General features: G+C 40.1%; 1 protein-coding gene across 3 annotated transcripts in view; it reads right to left on the reverse strand.

Annotated features, from left to right (window-relative positions):
- PDZRN3 (PDZ domain containing ring finger 3) overlaps positions 1-19855 on the reverse strand; it is a 239860-nt gene that overhangs the window by 154641 nt on the left and 65364 nt on the right. The gene's annotated exons all lie outside the window — the stretch shown is intronic.

Below are 19855 nucleotides of genomic sequence, written 5' to 3' on the forward strand. Positions count from 1 at the left end.
GAGAGAGGGCCTGCCATTGTCCAGCGCCAACTGCAAGATGAACAATCCAGCCATCCCAGCTGGGACATGAGCAAGTCCACATGAGACCAGGAGAAAGTTCTTATGAGAAACAATGAATTCTGGGTGTTTTAAGCAACAAAGTTGAGACTGTTTTCTACACAGTAATAGATAGTTAGAACCAAGGGGAAACCTACTAACACAGACTTAGTATTTATTCCTGCTAGGTTTATCTACACAATTCTAAGCATCAGATGACACTGGAAAACAACTTTTTAAAAAACATTTATTTAAAAAGCAATCAGTTAAGTAGTTAATTGTGTGAGCATAAATACACTTTCAAAAAATGAATGGAAAAAATATATTAAAGCACTGCATGGATGAAGATTTATGGCTCAAAATAACAAGTCCTATGACATGCATGACTCAGGAAGTGCTGTGTCTCTAATGACTTAGACAAAAGTAAGGACAGATGCTCTAAAAAACTGTTGGATTAAAAAAACAGTTCTCATGAGATGACAAAGCCACTGGTGTTAAACACTAAGGAAAATTTTAATAAAATTTTTCAGAAAATATGAAAATAAAGAGTATTTTCTCACTTAGCATTTTATATGTGACTAGATTATCTGTGATCCTAAATATATATAGATAAAAAATTTTATGAATGAACATTTCACCTGCCTTTGTAAACATTTACGTATTCAGTTCAGGTTGCTCCCCTCCAATAAAAACAAAAACAGAAAACATATTTTTGATTCTTCTTATTTGGGAAATAAGGGAACTACCCTCTATATATTGGACTTACGTCGTATTTTATAAAATGTCTGATATGGTTTGGCTGTGTCCTCACCCAAATCTCATCTTAAATTGTAGTTCCCATCATCCCCACTTGTTGTGGGAGGGACTTGATAAGAGGTAATTGAATCATGGGGGTGGTTACTCCCACGCTGCTGTTCTTGTGATGGTAAATGAGTTCTCACAAGATCTGATGGTTTTATAAAGGGCTTTTTCCTCTTTGCTCAGCACTTCTCATTCCTGCCATCATGTGAAGAAGGATGTGTTTACCTTCCCTTCTGCCACGATTTTAAGTTTCCTGGGGCCTCCTCAGACATGCAGAACTGTGAGTCATTTAAACCTCTTTCCTTTATAAATTACCCAGTCTTTGAAGTTCTTTATGGCAGAATGGAGGACTAATACAATGATAAAGCACAAAAGTATAATAAACAAATAGAGACTGCAACCTAGTAGAAAGTTACTTTAAGAAGATATACAAACTTATATTTATTATTTTCTAGAAACAACTGCAACACATTATATTACTTCTGAAGTGCATGTTTACCCAATTCTTAAAATATATCTTACTTTTAAAAGTGATAGAGGGAATGAAACTGTCTACTCTAATGCATGCTAAAACTTCTTAAGAAGCAAAGGGGTCCTGGAAACTTGTAGAAAACTTTTAATTCCATTTATGGAGGTTGATGAAAAATTTTTAGCTGAATGTCAGCAAAAGATGTTACCTAATCATCATGAAAAAATGCTCAAACTGGCTTTTCAATCATCAAAGTATGACTCACATGTGGTATACATATCTTTAAAACCTTACTGAAAGACCTGACCTCAGAAATATTTTTCCTCTAAAGTCCAACATGTTCACTGCAGAAAGTCCAGACAACTTAAGATTATGAAGAAAATATAATCTCATTAATCTTCCCATTCAAATATGCCCAATATAGCTAACACTTATCGAGTACTCTGTAGGTCAGTGGTCTAAATTCTTGATATACATTAATTCATTTAATCCACATAAGCCTATGAGTTATGAACCGTAATTATCTCCTTGTACACGAGAAAACGGATGTGTAGGGACGTTAATTAACCTTTAGTTATGTGGTCCGACAGCCAATGAAAGGAAGAACCAGGCATTCTGGTTTAAGGCTGCAAGCTCTGAATCACTACACATGCTGCTGCCACTTGGCTGGGATTCTACTTCTTTCCAGTCTTTTTTCTACATTATATATGTGACATATACATGTTGGACTTCTACAGCAATTTTTAAAATAACTATTGGCAAAGTCTCACCTTTACCAAGAAGTCTTTCTAGGTGTCTCCAAACCCACAGTCTCCTAAGTGGCTAATTTAGCAATTTCAAGCATATAGTATTTTACACTGTGATGTTTAGCTTGATGTATTGCACAGGTCACTGAATGCAGAGACCACATCTTATTTTATTTTCACTTTCCAACTTTCTGATACTATTTAAATGTTTGTAAATGCTAGAAACCTATGGGTGCTTGACATAGTTTCAGCAGAGTGGTAAGCTAAAAGGTAGTCTTCGAGCAATAATTTTCAAAAGACCTTTGGAAGTATTCCAGACCACAAGTGATTGATAAAAGAGATGCCATTAGAATCTAAAGTTATGGGGGGAAAACAGAAAATAAGAATAATCTGGAGGTTTTTCTGGAGAGGGAACTATTAATGAGGTTGTGTTAGAACAGGTCCTCACAGTTCTATAAACAACCTAAGGAAAAAAGGACACAATGAAACTCCCACTTTGATGGCTTTATTAAATAATTATGGGCAGAGAAAGGCAAAGCAAAAATAAAATCAGCAGAAATATTTTACAGGTTTCTCTAGATGACCAGAAAGCAGCAGGTAACCAGCGCCTGGGCAAGAGTACAAGGATGTGTTTGTTTAGGTGGTTGCCATGAGCAATGGCCCTACGATCACACTCCCTGGGCTTCAATCCCAGGTCAGCTACATTGTCTCAGTGGATCTTCAGTAACTGATTGTCCTAGGAGATTTACAGGTTAAATGTAAACAAATCTTCCACATGGGCCATGACATTAAAAAAAAGTATTTTAAGACTTTCTTGCTGGCCAGGCACAGTGGCTCAGGTCTGTAATCCCCGCACTTTGGGAGGCAGGTGGATCACCTGAGGTCAGGAGTTCGAGACCAGCCTGGCCAACATGGTGAAACCCTGTCTCCACTAAAAATACAAAAATTAGGTGGGTGTGGTGGTGCGCACCTGTAATCTCAGCTACTTGGGAGGCTGAGGCAGGAGAATTGCTTGAACCCAGGAGACGGAGGTTGCAGTGAGCCAAGATTGTGCCATTGCACTCCCGCCTAGGTGACAAGAGGGAAACTCCGTCTCAAACACAAACAAATAAGAGACTCTCTTGCTGAAGAACATTACACGAGATGCACACACACACACACACACACACACACACACACACATTAACTTCATAGAGTTACGTGGAATGTCATCATCAAATTTGGTACTTCATAAGCCTCAAGCATTTACACCCCTTCCATAACTAGAGTTTGCCACAGCAAAAGATACTTTCCTGTGTGTACTCCAAGTGTCTGGCACTTCTGGACACTTCATACTCTACTTGGGGATTAATATGTTACCTGGATAAATGCAAATACACACCGCTCATATTCACAGACAGCTTTAAGAAGGTAAAGATGACATCTCGAGAGAAACCCCAAGCAGCCAGAATTGCTTTCTATTTCCAAGGGTCCTTAGGAGTGGCATGCCAAGACAAACAGCATCCAGAGCAGAAAGGGGATGAAGGGTCTGGTTTCAGCAGGCAGGCAAGTCCAGAGCCCTGAACCTTGGAGGCCAGCACTGGGGTATGAGCACCCAGCATATGGGATTTCCCAGGAGCACAGCAGAACTGCCTTATGCACATTTAACTGGCCCATCACCTCTACAGAAGCAAAAAGCCAGCTTCTGCAATGAGATGCAGGCAGCACCTGAAAGGCGAGGCAACTCCCTCTTTTACAAATGAGGCAAATTTGAGTTTTACATTGAAAAGAAAAATGGTGTCTCTTCTAGACCTTAAATTTGTTGTTGCATGTTTACAACAGAAGAATTTATTCTTACATGCCTGCAATGCTGTTTGGTGTTCTCTCTTTCTCTTAACTAGGGTTTCTAACAGATAAAGGACTCAATATTTCCTTTAGCCTTTTCGCCTCTTCCACAGTCCATTTCCAGGGAAAGCTTTAAACGTAGATGACACTGACGTCACAGCATGCTGATAAAACTGGACCAACTATTTAACTCAGAAATAAAGTGCACTGCAGAGAACTGAGCTCAGCAAAGTCAATCCTTGGGGCTGCTACACAGAATATCTGACACCCTTAACATCTAAAACAGACTATTTAAACTGACCAGAGTCCAACAAGCAAAAAGGGTGTTCAACTTACCTAACTCGGATTCAGTAGTTTTAGCTGTTGTTACCAAAATAAATACAGGTTCATTACAAAAAGTTTCAAAATTAAAACATGTATAAAGAACCATTTACAGGTCAGGCATGATAGTTCACACCTCTACTCACAGCACTCTTAGAAGCTGAAGCAGGTGGATCACTTGAGGTCATGAGTTTGAGACCAGCCTGGCCGTCATATGAAATTGTTTCTACTAAAAATACAAAAATTAGCCAAGCATGGTGGTGTGTACCTGTAATCCCAGCTACTTTGGAGGCTGTGGCAAGAGAACTGCTTGAATCCAGGAGGCGGAGGTTGCAGTGAGCCAAGATTGAGCCACTGTACTCCAGCCTGGATGACAGACCAAGACTCTGTCTCAAGAAAAAAAAAAAAGAACTGAAGTTTTGTATGCCTATCCAACCCCAACCCCAACATCATTGATGTGTTTCTTCCCATTGTTATTCTACTTCCATGTCCATTATTATAGTATACAGATGAGATAATATTATACAGAGTATTTTTAAACTTGCTCTTTTAACAATGCATTTTGAACTGTTAGGTATGTTTTGATTTTTTCCTATTAAAGCTTTCAAAGAGTGACTTTCCCCCCCAGTTTTATGGAGGTATAGTTGACAAATAAAAATTGCATAATTTAAGGTATACTAGTTGATATGACAGTATGTCCATACGTTGTGAAATCACCATAATCAAGATAATTAACATATCCATCACCTCTCATGCTTTTTTCTTTTTATTATGGATATTTGAAAGATAAACACTCAAAAGACACCATCACTCTGTAGTGCCAAGATATTCAGTTTTATTAAATATTCTCCATTGACTACCTTGCATTTCCACTATTTTTTTTTCAGTTACTGAAAAGAGTGAGTTGATGAGACACCCTGGCATTTAAAAATGCTATAAAATCATGCGCTTTGCTTTTGAGAAGGAAGCAAATAGCTGTTGGAGTTACTGTTAATGACAGCATTTTCTGAGGAGCTGATTATATGCCAGGCATCACCTTGTGGCACATTTCTTCACAGATTTCAGAATGTGTAAGGTTTGATATGAAAACTAAACCCAATACTGTGCCTCTTCGAAACCTCTGTAGCTGTATTTTCCATCTCCAAAGACTTGCACACATACAAACAAATAACAAAACAATAGAAACTATACGAAAGGGAAGAAGTAAAAGGTAATAAAGAGGTCCACTTAGATTATTCTGTTCATTTTACAGCATGCCCACCCACACTGGCATTTAGTAGCAATAACAAAAATCACTGCTAACATTTACTGAGCCTGCACTGGGTGCCAAGCGCCTGGTGTCTCCTTACAGGGCCTGGGGAGAGGTGAGTGGAAGCCCTTACCACAACTTATGGTGTTGAATTTGTGCCTGCTTTATCTGTTGTGCCACCAGGCCCCTTTCATTAAAGCCTCCAGAGGTAATAACAGCAACCTCTTTCCTAGAAAGGTCATCATCTGAGGATCAGAGGGTTTAAGAAACTCTCTGGGGAAGGGAGGATCACACTGTGAAAAATCCTATTAGCTACTGCTGTAAAGGTTATGAAAACCAAGCTTTAATAAAATGTTCTACAACTTTAGCCACATAAGAAAAAAATGCAAAATGGACAAGAGGCAAATGGTTAAGACTGCTCAGAGATGTCTGAGTATCTGAGACATAACAGCAATTCTGGGTACATTACTGAGCACTTACTACACATCAGATACAAAGAGAAAGGAAATGTTACAGCCTGCGCTATGAGGAATTGCCAAAGTCCAACCATTCTGACCTACAAGAAAAAGGAGGTTTCACAGGGCACCCTACGGCAGTTTCAGTTTTGAGACTATCAACTAGAAACTACTTAAAACATGTCAAAAGAAGTCCCTGGATCTTTAAACTTCTTGGCCACAGCAACTTTCTGGATGAAAATGCTTTTCCCTCAACAACTTCTAGTGTGTGGATTTTGCTGAGGGCCACGGCAGAGTTTTTTTCCATACTACATTAGAAGGGCTGTTTTGAGGGAAGGCACTTCTTGGTGGTGGGGGTGGGGGGTGGGGTAAGGTGAGGGGGAGAATTTTTTTTTTTAAAACAAAGCTAAGAGGCCGAGGTTCACCATCTGGCTCTGCTACTCCCTGACTGCTAAAATATAGTAAATAAGCTCGGTCCACAAGAACAGAAGCTGTGTGAGGGCAGGAGCCTCCTGTGTCTTGGACACTGTGTCCACCATCTACAGAGTAAGACCCAGCACAGGGAAGGCACTCAATATATGTTGAATGAATGAGCAAATTAATGAATGAATAACTCTGGGTGAAATTCACTGGAGGAAGCTTAGCTTCTGTTTCTCCACCTGGCATGATACCACGGGCGACCCAGTGAGGATATTAAATGGGAGATGTGTGTAGTGCTTCATTATCTGTAAACCAGTATTTTTGGAGAGTACAGACCTGAAGACAATCTTACCACCACATTGCACCAAATAATCGTCACTGTTCTATAAGGCCAATTTCAAGCCACTCAAAAGTACTTTTTGCATGGACTCACAGTTGTCTGTCCTTACATTTATTTCTCAATAAATGGAACCAAATAACCCAGCACACTGCCATGACCATTCATCAGTGAGGAAACAGTTTCAATACAAGTTTTTTTGTAATGGCTTCCTCTACTATGGGATTTCAGGTGAAGCTCAGATTTCAAGGTTTTGCCATACATAATTCAGATGGCTTTCCAGCTTGTCTGAAACATTTTATAGTTGCCATGAAGTATTTCAAAAATTCTGCTGAGAATGATTCTCCCATTTACATATAACACAAAATGCGTACGAGTAAAATTTAAGTGCGGTGTCTTCACACTGAAGCTAAGCAATGAATTTATCAAATTCTGTATCCTGGAAGATAGACCATGTTTCTGAAGATGCATGCTTGGAGTTGATCTAATTTATGAGTGAGCAGATGATTTTTTATTACACCATATGCATCCACATGAAGAAATAAACAAACTCTGGAAAAAGCCTGAGTTCAGCAGCTGGAAAGTGGGATGAGAACTTCCAGGTCCAGCTTTGCTTCCCACCACATGCCTATGTATTTCCAGGCACCCAGGTTCTGCCTCTCAAAGGCACCGCACCATTCTGAATCAAGTAAACAAGCCTGGATGTGCAAAGATGGGGCAGAATTCCTTCCACCCCTCTGAAGACAACAGCCCAGGTAAGGAATATTGAGCTCTTGAGTGGTTTTCCATAATTTATCATCCTAGGATAGAGAAGAAAAAATACCCCATAACCTCTCCCTAGCCGATCTCTGGAAATAGGTTGACTCATTTCATTTCTGTGGTTTTTCAGAGTAAAAGCTCTGGAGTCTTCATGGCAGTAGACAGATTTTTTTCCTTAAAGCTTATAAGCCTTTCTTGAAGAAGAAAAACTAAACGCTCAAAAGTATCGGTAAGGGACAGCAACACCAACAATACCACCACGAAGACTGATATCGTTGTGGGTGCCTCTGTCACGGTCCCAGTTAAAAGATACAAGTCCCTGATGCAAAGGCAGTCCCTTGGTAAGAATCTGGTCTGGAAAGTCTTAGAGATATAGTGCAGTGACCTGTAAGCGGGTAGAAGAGGGGACCGCTTCAAGGAACTCCTCCTTAAGCTTCTGGTCCAGGTGCAGCCATCTGGCTCTATCAGCTTTCTGCTCATAAGACAGAGGGAAGAGGCTCAGCTGGAAACAACTGCATAGAGTCAAGAGGTTACCTCCAAGAGATGCTGAAACTCCCTGTCACGTGAGGTCATGTGGGGTATAAGTGGGATTAGTGCCTACTTTCATGGCTCCAGAAAAAAGGGTAAAGACAAGTCTTTTCTGTTGTTGCTGAAGCTGAGTCCACTGCAGACTCAGACCAGAGATGGGTCAGGCCAGAGACAGAGTCAACTCTAAAGCTTGCTTTTATTTACTCTTGGCAAGTCCCAACTTCCTGGTTCTAAGGGGAATGGAGCGGGGGAGGGTTAAAAGTCTCATAAAAAGGCTCCAAAGGCTTCTTGGACACCAAAGAGCTCTTACAAAACTACATTTTGATGAGCTATATGTAAATGAATCAGAAACATATGGATTTCATTTCCTTCATAATACCCAGGGGTTTCAGAATGAAGAGGTGGGGGAGTGTTTGCTGAGATGAGTCTGTGCTCTGGTGAAAATGTTAAAGTGGGGGAAGCTTCAGACATATGCTAAACCTAAATTAAGACTAGGCCAACACCCCTGCACCCGCACCCTTTCCTCTTTAGGGCTTTGGTATCCAACAGCTAATCTTAGCTGCTAAGGAGAGAGACAGAAAGCACTACATACCCAAATCTGACCGGAGCTTGGGGTCTGTGGCTTTCTCTGATGATGTTTGAAGAATTTGGAAGTTTCTTGTAACCAGCTCCAAAACACTGAATATTTTGCTGGCTGCTGGGAGTCATGAAGCAGAAAATACAGACATTTTATTTCCCCAGATTCCACTAAAGGGGATGCAGGCAGAATTTCACTGAGAGGTGAACACTCTGTATGCTGAAACGAAGGAGGGATCCTACTTTTGAGCACTCTCTAATTTGAGGCTCTTTGTAGCACACACCCTGGAGCTTCGACTGTCTTGTGGGCAGCTCAACCTAAATGACTTCCCTGGGATGCGGGCTAGAGAGGGAGTGGGCAGACATCCATATTGTAAGATTGGTAATCTTGGCCTCTGCCTTTTCACACAAGCATTTATTAAGCTAATGAATTATGAGGAAGCAATAAAGAAGCTAGGAGGTTTCTACAGTGAGCTGCTTGAGAGGGTCAATCATTCAACACCTGTTTTAGTTAAAAATTAAATGGATTGTTTTAATTTTATATGTCAGAAAGCCAGTGTGTCTGAGTCAAGAAAATTGATTGTCCCCATATAAAGAAAAAGATAAAACAAAAAGCAGGGTAACAGATGCTGGCGGAGAAGTCATCAGGAGAAGTGGAAAACCGACAAGCGTTAACAAAGGCAGTCACGACAACGGATGAGAAAGAACTGACACAGCTGGAAAAGAGAGAAAATCATGCAGAAAATGGCACCTGCCCCATGCCAGGCACAAAGCTGGTTGTTAGGGGGAACATCAAACATCACAAAAGCCATTTTCTTTTCATAGGTCAAATGGTTGGTGGCATATCTCTTCTCGCCTCTGAACACAACTACAGTCACTTTCTGCTGATAATAATGTTAAGCTTAATTACACAGAGGTTGCACTCGAACATTTCCTTCCTTATAGCTAAACTGATGCCATTATTTTTCATTTAACTGCAGAATAAGGAGTGCTCTGTTCATGAAGTCCAGGAATTGCTAATACAACAATGGTGAATGCAGTGGCGGTGCATGACTTCAATTTTCATGATTACTATTAATTAGGGGTCTGTCAAATGGACAGAATAGGCTCTTTTCTTCTCTATCAGCTACCAAAGGGCACTTTACTCCAGAGAAGTTGCGTGGCAGGAAGAAAGAGTGAATCAAGCTGCACTGTCTGCTGTAGGCTTGGGTTCAAAGTCCAGTCCCACAAGGCCAAATCTCAAGTCTCTGGACACAGAATGTCTGCTTATAAAAGTTCACTGTTCCATAAAATCAGGTGAGGCCAAATGGAGGATGATGCAGCAAGTATACTCCTGGTACTTGGCAAAGGTGGCATCCTTTGATGCCAAACATTTCATACTGGGTTTTTCACTTATAGACTGAGGGAAATGTTTTGAAAAGGAAATGGAACTACAAGTCTCAAGAACTGGATAAAGAGAAATTTAGGGTGTGCAATTAAATAAGAAATGGATGTGTCTCATCACAGACTGTACATTGTACAGTTAAACTGCCCTCTGTAGGGGGCCAAATGCCATGTTTGTTTGAGTCACCTGCGCACTTCTGTGCCATATTTCATGCTGCCCAGGGAATTATTCACCACATCTTAAGCTACATGTCTCACAATCCAAAGGCAATTTGCTAACTTTAGTACAATTCTACTGTTTCTTGTAGCATTTTTTAACTTAAAAAAAACTTCTCACCTGCCTCTAATCCATGTCCTTTCAGCTCCTGGACCCTGGCTGCCTGTTAGTTAGTGTAGATATTGGCTTTGGAAACATAGGGTATGGTCCAACTTGCCTAGGAAGTGGGAAGCATAATATTTTAATATTTGTGCCTTAAGCAGTTGTTAAAAGCACGGGAAATCCTATCTTTTTTCTTGTTATAAAATCATATAAAGCTACTGGAAAGATCCCTGTAGGCCAGTGGTTTTCAAAGTGGGTTCCTAGAACTAGCAATAACAGATTCACCTGGGAACTTGTCAGAAATGCAGAGTCTCGTCACCACCCACGGACCCCCAGATCTAACGAACCAGAAATTCTGGGGTGTTACCCAGTGGTCTGCGTTTTAACAGGCCCTTTAGGTGATTCCACTTCAAGTTCAAGTTTGAGAATGGCTGTTCTAACCACTGGTTCTCAATCCTAGCTGCATATTATAATCACCTGGAGAGTTGTTTTTAAAAACAATCAATACCTGGTCTTAGCCTAGACCAATTTAACCAGAAATCTCTAAGGTAGGGCCCAGGCATCAGTCTATTTAAAAACCCCCCAGCTGATTTGACTGCAAAGTCAAAATTGAAAACCACTGTTGTAAGTAGAGCTGCCCTGTGCAGCTTCAAGCCAAATCTCATGGCAACAGACGTTGCCAATAACTGCAAGTAGTTACCCCAAAGCAACTTATATTGTTGATTAAAAGCTTTTTGAAAAATGAAGGCATACCTTTATATGGTGTGTCTACCCAAAGATGTCCTGGTCTAATATCAGGTTTATAAATTACAAAGAAACAGAAATGCCAATGATCAGGGTAAGGAGAGGATGAATAAACTGATACTGAAGCAAAATCAAAACAAAACAAACACAGCTTCTGGGCCTGCTTCAGGAATCAGTGGGTTTGTTGGAACAAGGATCATATAGACAGCAATGCTCTGAAGTGTCTCTGCCCTGGAGAAGCAGAATGTTGCACTGTTTTGTTTTTTTTTTTAAATGTTTATAATGAGAGTATCAGTAAGAAAGCAAGTTACAACCGAACAGTACAGAATAGTGCTGTATGCGGTCAGAGAACACCTTATGTCTGAGGTTGTAAAAACCGTGAGTGAAACAAGATACTTCGAACAAGTAAACCAGCTAAAACATCCCTGTATGTGCAGGGTCAAAGGTATAATATTGCCCATTTTTAATTTAGGTTTAATTTTGTCACTCCTGTTGTGACTTGTTAAGAAAATGTATTTTTTTGAGAGGTGGATACTGCAGCCTGTAGGAGAAAATGATACACTGACTTGGATGAGCTTTGAAATACTTTGGTATAGAAAGGAAAAAGGGAGGGAACCCAGAAAAAAGAATGTAGCAAAAATCACCAGCTTTGTCAAATGAAAGTAATGGCTACCATTGTTAAATGTTCCTTTGGCATCATTTGAAACTTATATAAGGCCAGGTGCAGTGACTCACACCTGTAATGCCAGCACTTTGGGAGGCTGAGGTGGGAGGATTGCTTGAGCCCAGGAGTTTGAGACTGGCCTAGGCCACATAGTGAGACCTCGTCTCTATAAAAATAAAAGAAAAATAGCTGGGCACGGTGGCATCTACCTACGGTCCCACCTACTTGTAAGGCTAATAGGGGAGAATCATCTGAGCCTGGGAGGTTGAGGCTGTGGTGAGCTGTGATTGCACCACTGCACTCCAGCCTCGTGACCTTGTCTCACACACACACACACAAAAAAAGAAAAGAAATAAATATATATAATTATCTCCCCACTTCTAATATTAGAAGCCCACAGAGAAAATCCTAAAAGTGCTAAAGGATCATATTCTTGAGATGCTACCTCCTTGAAGCAGTAGACCAAACCTATGGTTATACCTGAATGTGATTTTATTTATTTTTCATAGCAACACAAAGGCCATTACCTTTCCTCTGTTGTACCTGTGAAAGGCTTGAGGCCTGGAGAAGGTCAGTAATTCTTAATGCCACACTGCTAGGCAGTGGCTGAGCTGAAATACCCATGCATGTCCAAGTGACTGATGCCTATGACCTTCTATCCCCATTCACTGCCTCTCCTCCTTTGTGGACAGTCCTCCCTATGCTGAGTTTAGGGTCAGTGGTACAAACAGAAACACTCCAGTCATGTGGGGCACATACATTTTCTCACTCCTTCTCAAATCCTCATTTTCTGTCCTCCCAGTTACTCGTCTCAGGACCTCAGTTTCCCCACCTAAATGCTGCCTCTTAGGTTTCATGTGGGAATTAAAGGAGTGTGTGTATACCTATATATCTTAGAACAGTCCCTGGGAAATAGCATTATATACATAATCACTATTATACTTCTTCTGCCCTAGTAACTTTCTCCCTTATGAAGTGTCTTTATGACTAACTTTAATTGGCTAATAGCTGGACATGGCAGCAGATTCAATGAGGAGTTTACACAATTATCTCATTCATTCCTCATAACCCTGTAAAGTTAGGGTGTTTTCTTCTCTAGAAGAAATATGAAATACCAAGAACTTATGTTTATGGTGTGTACGAAGTGTGCATGGGCATGTATGTGTGTGTGTGTCCACAGTAGCTTTCAAAAAAACAGTTCATTCTTATCAACTAGATTCTGGAGAACATAAGAGAAATATGATTAAAACGTTACAGACAAGGCATCACTACTTAAGTTAGCGAATTCTAATTGGACCTACCTAGTCGTCTGCTTACAAATTATTTGCCCAAGGAAAATAGGTGCTATTCTTTGGAAGAAGTATGATTAACAAACACTGTTTAGTATTTGAAGATACTCAAATAAGGTATTTGGAAAACAGATCTTCAGAAGGAAGGTAAATGTTTCTATTAGAGGATAAACAACACAATCCTACCGAACACAGTTGCTCAATGTGATGACTCATGCAGCCTCAGCCTACTAGAGACTCCCTAAGGATCACGCTATAATAAACACAACCTACTATGTGCTCACCACAGTGGCTTGATTCCCTGGTGAGGAGAAGTATCCGGTAACCCTAGTCTGAATACTTTAAAGAGGGAAAATTAACATATAAAGCAGAATAATTAAAGGTCAAGGTAGAGACTACAAGGAAGGGAAAGTGTTTTGAAAACGTGAAACATTTCATACTTGACTCAAGGTAAGTGGACATGTCTTAATTCCAAAAATAGCCTATAAAAATGCATCAAGGGGCCGGGCATGGTGGCTCAAGCCTGTAATCCCAGCACTTTGGGAGGCCGAGGCGGGTGGATCACGAGGTCAAGAGATCGAGACCATCCTGGTCAACATGGTGAAACCCCGTCTCTACTAAAAATACAAAAAATTAGCTGGGCATGGTGGTGCATGCCTGTAATCCCAGCTACTCAGGAGGCTGAAGCAGGAGAATTGCCTGAACCCAGGAGGTGGAGGTTGCGGTGAGCCAAGATCGCGCCATTGCACTCCAGCCTGGGTAACAAGAGCGAAACTCCGTCTCCAAAAAAAAAAAAAAAAAAAAAAGCATCAAGATGGGAAGGTCATGCACCAAATTCAGAATAGTCCTTACACTTCTGAGGTAATTAACATGGTTGACACAATTATCTCATTTATTTCCCCTGACTATGACGTAAGAACTATTAGAGACAAGCGAACTAAAGGTCAGCAAAGCAAAGTAGCCCAGACCCAGTATCTGAACTCAAGCCTTCTAATGTCACAGTTTATATCTTAAGAATTCCATGGTGTGACTTCAGAAAACACAGGAAGAAATGTCAATACAGGCTGGAGGAGTTGGCTAAGATGACAGGAAGATTATCTTGAGCTCTGGCAAAGTAGTGGCAGCATCTGGAGAAGCGAGGAAGGCATGGACAGGGTGACAGGAAATGCTGGAATATACGTGATGCACACATCCTCAGGAAGCTCATGTTGGCCAGAGCCACAGAGGGCATAAGGACTCATGGAAACAAGAATGAGAAAGAATGGAGCTGGAAGGAAGAAACTGACAACTATATATAACTATCTCACTGGCAGCTGGAGGTGCAAAATGGAGGCCCATGATGCCTGGACATCTGGGCATGACCAGCACAGAGCTGCTGAGTGAAGGTTATATGCAGCCTTAGATGGAGAATCGAGGTCCAAGGATTGATGTGGAGAATGGCCACCACTTAGGGCAGAAGAAAGGTCTGATGAAGGGGAACGTGTATTTTTACAGTCTTATATACACCTATCAAGTTCCATCTGGATTCAAATCCAGCTATGCAGCTGACTAGCTGTGACACTGACCAAGTCACAAAACTTCTCTGAGCCTCATTTTACTCAAATATAAAATGAGAGTAAGGAGGTATATAATCTCTCATGGGATTGTTGAAAGAGGACAAAAAAAAACAAAAACAAAAACAAAAACAAAAAAAAAACCACACACACATACTGCCCCTCAAGATGAGAACAAGGCCAGGCAGGCACAGATAAGTGCTCTGTAAGTGTATCCTTGCTGCTGTCATCGTCGTCATCATCATCATCATCATCCATACAAGTGTGGTCCACAGTGTTGTTTGCAACAGTGAAAAATTAGAAAGAAACCATAATGTATGTTAAAAGAGAAATGGCTAAGGAAATGAATTATCTATACCATGGACTGTCACACTGCAGTTTTCAAAACTGAGATAGAGACTTCTATAACCTAACTTAGAAAGGCCTCTGAGACATAAAGATAAGAGAAAAAAATAAGCCAAATTCCAGAATTTTCATCCACACTCACTGGCAGTGACTATGCTTTTTCACACAAACATCCTAAGTACCTTGGTAATTTATCAGTAGAATAATAATAATAATAATATTCATACTTCTTTAAAGGAATAGCACCTATTTTCTTTGGGCAAATAATTTGTAAATTATGGAGTTACGAAAAGCTCCAGAAAGGATAGGTGTCCATGTTAATTAAACTACCAGATTCTTAAAACATGTTGCTTCTGGTCAGGCGCGGTGGCTCAAGCCTGTAATCCCAGCACTTTGGGAGGCCGAGGCGGGTGGATCATGAGGTCAAGAGATCGAGACCATCCTGGTCAACATGGTGAAACCCTGTCTCTACTAAAAATACAAAAAATTAGCTGGACATGGTGGTGCGTGCCTGTAATCCCAGCTACTCAGGAGGCTGAGGCAGGAGAATTGCCTGAACCCAGGAGGCGGAGGTTGCGGTGAGCCGAGATCGCGCCATTGCACTCCAGCCTGGGTAACAAGAGCGAAACTCCGTCTCAAAAAAAAAAAAACATGTTGCTTCTTTATCATGCCAAATGGGCAAACCAGAACAATTCTGCTCTAGATGACTTTTAGAGAGCATGTCTAATAACTACTAGATTTTTCTCTTATATTTTTTCATTTGATGAGGTTTGAGCCCAAGCCCTCAGTGGCAGCGAAAGGAGCAGATTCCAACAGGCCTGATTAGCTGTCGCCTATTTTAATCACCAGACAAAGCAGGTAAGTTGTAGAGGGGATAGAAAAATTAAACATGTCTGTTTTTGCTTTTCAGAGGCAATTAGAGGATTTATAGCCAATGTGGTGGTGTTTTTTGAATCAGAGCCAGTATTTTTTTTTTCTTTCAGAGAGAATTATACCATAATCACTGACATTTTTAAGGACTATTTTGGAGCCAGAACTTTGTTTCTCTAGAACAAGCACTAGTTACTAAAACTTGCCATGTCACTTGGGACAAGGAAGAAAATATGAGTGTGAGGCCCTGGGAAGCTCTCAGAAGAGACACCTTTGTTCTCAAAGTAAAACGGCAAAATAAAACAGCTGCAATGGTTATTGAAATGCAGAGCCAAAATCTGACTCCACAAACCTGTAGGGAGAATCCTAATTTGCAGAGATTCCCACAGTCCAGGATGTTTAGAAAGAATCCAACTCTCTAAAGTAATGAAAACTTTCCCACTGGCATTTTGTTAAAAGTATTGTTCTCCTTGGTATCCCCTTTCCTTATGGAAAATCAGGGTTGTCTTCAGGCTCGCACTAGTATGATGACCTCCAATTCCACATTGCTTGAGTCGGAATCAATGGCACGTGTATGAAGTTGTATACTTTCGGGAGGTAAAACTGACAGAAGATATACACAGTGAATTTAATAAAAGGAGAAGAGAAAACGCTAGGAAAAGATCAAAGTTCAGGATTTGAACTTTGGAGAGGAGAAAGGAAAGAGTCCATGTTAACCTTGGTTTTCTATTTCTGAATTGAAAGCAACTATTTAAAGTGTAGGAAAAGAAAAAGAATAGGCTTAAACACAATCTATAGCTGGATTTATATTTTCCTTCCACATCCTTATCGTTCTTACATACATAAATTCAATTGTAACTCTAGTACTTAATACATACAGAGAACTATGCTAATCACTGGAGAGGGTGATTTGGAAAAGGCAATAATTACAAAATATGCTTAAGGATTCATAAGAGAAAATTCCTAGAAATGCTCCCTACCTCCCAATTTTCTTTCCTCAATTCACCACTGACTATGAAATCCTCTTAACCTTCAATATCCTCATCTTTAAAATGAACATAATAATTAACAACACGCTCTTTCCTCTTTGAATTTTTCTAGTGGCTTAAACATCAAGAAAATCTCACATTTAATAAGTAATAATAATGCTATATGAAAGTTTTTCATTCAAGAAAAATATTTAAATAAAAAGATTTTTCCAAAAATGGTTTCAGAAAGTAAGGATATAAAAGTTATCTAAAACAGCAAATTATCATTTTAGAATATAATTATATTGAAATATAATATATAATAATACAAATAGTAATATAATTTGCCCTTTTCCTGTTGAAAAATATAATGCTATCTCACCCAAAAAAGAGGTATCAAAACTTTCATACATATTTTTAGCAAAAGATTTCAGAAAGCTAAGTAAAGGTCATCTTTTCCTTTGATGAATCTTTATGGTGGACTTCAGGATGTCAGGTGTGGGGCGTGATGCTAGAGATAAAATGGTGGACAAATAGGGGGAGGAAAATATTACTCAACTAATCATGCTAATCCTTAACTAGAAACCCTGGTAGAGACAACCCCTCAGTGCATGGAGATGCTTTCATGCTAGGAATCAAAGGCAACCCTGAAGAATGACAGCTGAGCAGCTCTTTGAAGGACACCAGAGGTCACACAGCAAGTCAACTTCAGTGAGCCAGGAACTCCAGTACCTTCCAGCCGGAGGCTCTTCCCGACTTGTCTCCTTCAGGAATGCTGGGGGCTACGATTTGAGTGCTCCTCCTGGAATTCCATGGTGGAACCCTGAACCGTGCACACCTGACCGAGGAGCAGCCTTTCCTCCCAGCGGCTGCCCCTCGGAATCTGCCTGTCTTCTTCTTTCCAGCCCTTCCCATGCGCCCCTGGGACTGTCCCGTCCTGTCCCTCCCATTACTGAGAGTTTATGACAATAAGACACCCAGCAGCAAGGCTGGCGCTGACAGATGCAGATATGGTTTATCCATCCTTCTTTCCCAATCCCCTCACCACTGTGCCCAGACCCCGCACAGAACTTGGTCAAAGGCTCTTTCCTCTTTCACCCTGTCCTTCCAGCAGCTGCACAGGGAAAAAACTCTAAGAGCCTCAGCCTTCCCTCTCACAAGGGAAAGGCTAAGAGCTGGAGTTCCTGAACTCAAAAACAGCTCACTGATGGGAAGCCAGCTGCTTTAAAAAAGAAACAACACAAGTATTCTTTATTTTATAAAACCTATTCCGTTTCTGCGGGGGGGGGGGGGGGGGGGCGGGGGGGAGGGAAGGAGGGTGAGTTATATTAGAGACAACAGCTGCTTCAAGTTAATAAAATCTGAGGTATCTTCGCTTGGAACCTGATCACTAGTTTTAAGTTGTATTTCTGTGACTATTTCTCATCTTATGATATGAATTTTTCATTCTTGTGTGGCAGTAAAATTGAGCATGTGGTTATTCTTTATTCCCATTTTAGGTTAACAATGATACACTTTAAATCCAAGGCTTCATATTACATACTATGTAATCAAACTAATGACTGTAAATAACAGAAAAGTAATTACAAAGATGGAATTTATCTCAGCACTTTTAACCAATTAATTTCACTGGCAATTTTCTGCCATTTACTATTTAAATGTTGTATCTTATGTCTAACAACCAACAATAAATTTCTGAAAAAATATTTAAAGATATGGGAGACTATGTTGTTATAATGATTCAAAAGTCATGCAATAAAATTTTAAAACTCTGTAATCAGTGAGTTTTGTAAGGTTAAATAACATTTACTTCAACTTATGTCTTACAGACAGGAGAGAGAAACAAAAACACAAAAACTCAGAGTTAAATGGTATGACCTCAATTTTTTTCCGTGCGTAAAAAGGAAAAACACACTAAAGTGTTATGTGATTATCTTTGGGGAGTTGAATTTCACCTTGTCACATATTTTTCTGTATGCACTATAAAGTGAAAATGCGTAATTTTTACATTAAAAAAGTTTATATCTTTTTTTTCTTTAGAACTGAAAAAAATCAAATACAGAAATTCGGTTTCCAAAAATAGTCCTCTAGTATAACCAGTTATGTTTACGTAATACCAATACAATTTTTGGCTAGCTCTATACCAAGGAGGGAAAGCTGTTTGGTTATGTGAAAAAAAAAAAAAAAAAAAAAAAAAAAAAAAAAAAAAAAAAAAAAAAAAAAAAAGAATCTCCAGAATCATACCTGGAAAGTAAGCAGAGAGATAATTTAAAAAACAAAGTACTAAATATCAATCTTAAATGTCCTAATTTTTGTACAGTATGATAGTTTCTTCTAAGGTATTAGTATCACTGCAAGGTTCAAAAATACTGTTTGGAAAACTAAATTTTCTTAATCTATCATTAACAACTTTCCACAGAGCAAATTATGGCTTCTCTCGAAATATGATATCTACTCCAACAAAAGAGATATATAGGCAAAAGTGGATAAACTAGATGATTCATCCTTCACTGGCCTTTCTGCAGTCAGAGATACAGCACCCAGACACAGAAATGTGAATGAGCAAACTCTCCTTCCTCTTTTTTTTCCTGTTCAGTCCATTCCCTGGGTCAGGGGCTGGGACCCAGAGGACCCGATAAAGAAAGGGAGAAGTAGGTCTCTAAGCCTTTGGAAAATTCATTCCAAGATAAACACAGCAGGCTCTCTCGATTCCTTGCAAATGCAAATGGAAGGGGAAGGTAAATAAAGAACTGTAATTAACTAAATATGCTGCATAAGCTTTACAATAACCTCTTAATCATGGACTCTCTTAAGCCTGTGAGTTTAGATATTAACCCTGCAAGCCGGGAACACCACAGAGCTGCACTGTTTGACAGCCTACGCAAGGGGATCACAAGTGCTTCCAAAGACACGCTTCTGCTCTGCTTGGCAAGCTGCAGGACGCTTCAAGTTTACCCAAGAACTTGTTGATGGAACCGACTATATGTCTGTTCCTAGGCTATTTCAAGAGAAATGCTACAGTACTGTTGAGACACAGTGCCTACCCTCAATAAGACCCCAGGAAGCAGCCGGAACACTCAGGCAGACACAATTAACCACAATTACTGGGATGGCAGGGGTTGTCAAGGCCTTTCTCTGGCTGATGCCTTTCAGTGGTTTTGGAATTAATATTCTGCGGGGTTGACAATGTTGTTCCCAA

The sequence above is a fragment of the Saimiri boliviensis genome, chromosome 8, assembly GCF_048565385.1.
Source record: "Saimiri boliviensis isolate mSaiBol1 chromosome 8, mSaiBol1.pri, whole genome shotgun sequence".
Taxonomy (NCBI): Eukaryota; Metazoa; Chordata; class Mammalia; order Primates; family Cebidae; genus Saimiri; species Saimiri boliviensis.